Source organism: Rhinopithecus bieti, unplaced genomic scaffold, assembly GCF_001698545.2.
Source record: "Rhinopithecus bieti isolate Rb0 unplaced genomic scaffold, ASM169854v2 scaffold_6782, whole genome shotgun sequence".
NCBI classification, from domain to species: domain Eukaryota; kingdom Metazoa; phylum Chordata; class Mammalia; order Primates; family Cercopithecidae; genus Rhinopithecus; species Rhinopithecus bieti.
The window spans coordinates 1,603,415-1,605,302 of record NW_016805866.1 but is presented as its reverse complement, the minus strand read 5'-3'; the positions used below and the strand labels follow the sequence as shown (position 1 = coordinate 1,605,302).

The window sequence follows — 1,888 nt, the reverse complement described above, 5'->3', positions numbered from 1 at the left end:
AAAGAAGGAAGGGGAGGTGGTCTTTTTGGCGGAGAAGAAGGGCAATTCACATGACTAATTTGTTACTTCTTAGCTTTTCCAAAGTTCAGTTTTTTTAAATGAGGTTTTCATTCTCTTCGTGACTGAAACCAACTCCCCTGAGTGGAAAACATTTCTTTTATGTTCTAGAGTGAGGAGATGACACCTACACTGAAGTAGCAGCAGTAATGAGCTGACAGCCTCACATCTACTTTCGGTGTGCGGTGAATGAGCCATAGGATCTTAGGCAAGTCCCTTACTCTTTCCAGGCCAAACAGGTTGGACTACATAATCTTCTCTGTTCCCGTCTGGTTCTAAGAATTTGTGACTCTTTGGAACAATATACTGGACGCTGTATTAAGGGGATTTTTACATTTCAGTGCTAGAAACTGTCCTTCCCTGTCCTCCCACCGCTCCCTTGCCCTTTTTCTACCACTTCCCCATCTTACCGTAGTCCTTGGGGACTCCTTTTGTTCCCCAGGGAGTAAAATTACAGTCAAGGTTAAGGAAGCATTTTTATTCACTTTCTATCTGGAGTTTGCCTCCTACAAAGGAGGCTCGTCCTTAAAAAAAAAAAAATAGAGCAGGGCAAGAGGGCGCGGCCGAGGGATCAGGCTTCTTTTCCGGGAAAGTTACCCGAAGGCCAGCTATATGTCATCCTGGGATTTGTAGTTCCTTCTCGGGACCCTCTCCCTTGGTAACTCCTTGATGGGGAGGCCGAGATGGACTACAACTCCCAGAGGGCCAAGCGGCGGCAGCGGGGTCCTGTACGCTCGCTGTGGCTGGGCGGCTAGTTCAAGTTGCCATAGCTGCGAGTCTGGGGAGAGCAGAGTCGGTTGAGTAGCTGCGTTTGGTCAGTTGCACCTTCTGGGTCACTGGTAGCCGCGGGAGCCGGGTGGGGCCTAGGCGATGATCCGGCATTAAGGAGCTGGGGTCATCCTCCGTCTCAGGTACCTGCGCCCACCTCCCCCTTGCCCTTTTTCGACCACTTCCCCGTCTTACTGTAGACGTTTTAGTCCCGCTTTCCCTCGTCCCAGGGGTGGGGACCTTAGAGCGGCGCGGGATCTGGGGTGGGGCCGTGGATGGGTGGAGTGTGTGCAGAGGTGAGGGGAGACGGCGCGCCTGTCATCCCGAGGCCTCCCTCCCTAGGCAGGGGTGTCCGCGGTCAGGTCCTGGCCAGGTTATCCAGCGAATCTGGACTGCATTGTCCTTCCTTTGGGAGCAGCTTGCTCTATCGCTAGCATCTGTGAAGCTTTAAGGGACAGGAGATTGGACTCATTCGGTAGGTCCTTCAGAGAACCGTCTGACATTCGCTTCCCTGTCCTGCTATAGAACTTAATTTTTATTTTTTTTTTAAATACCTGTTTTGTAGTCAAAAAAAGCTTGCTACTCTCGGGAACGTTGTATTAGTGAGCTCTTTTTCCCGTGCCATCATGGAAATTGCCCCAGCCTTAGCTGTTAGCTGTGCCTTAATTGAATTATTTCGTAAAAATACCTGACATTGAATCCCAGCTGCATCTTTTATTGGTTTGATGGAGCCAATCTGTTATGTAGGCGTCTAGTAAAACTCTGCCATTAATTGCAGCATTGATTTGAGTAGTATGTAAAGTATCTAGCACAGTGCCTGGCACCCTGCAAGTGCTCAGCATTTATTGTTTATTTTTATTATTTATGCAGATTAGTGTTGTCTAATACAAATACAGCGTGAGCCACACAGGTGAATTTAAATTTTTAGTACCAACATTAAAAAAGTAAAAGAAACTGGTGAAATTAATTTTAAGTTTATTTAGCACAATATAGAAAATGTTTTCAATGGAGTAATATAAAACTTATTGAGATTTTTACTTTTTTTTTTTTTTTTTTTTTTTTT

The 1,888-nt window shown here is 46.5% G+C and overlaps 1 protein-coding gene across 9 annotated transcripts in view; it reads left to right on the top strand.

The window, feature by feature from the left end:
* Positions 1-877: 877 nt before the first annotated feature.
* CEP128 (centrosomal protein 128) overlaps positions 878-1,888 on the top strand; it is a 483,382-nt gene continuing 482,371 nt past the window's right edge. For 7 of the 9 annotated variants that reach the window (XR_001885973.1, XM_017873844.1, XM_017873838.1 and 4 more), the window contains exon 1: positions 878-968. The gene's annotated coding sequence lies outside the window, so the exon portion shown is untranslated. The remainder of the gene's footprint in view (positions 969-1,888) is intronic. The other 2 variants (XM_017873840.1, XM_017873842.1) reach the window with 2 other exon arrangements.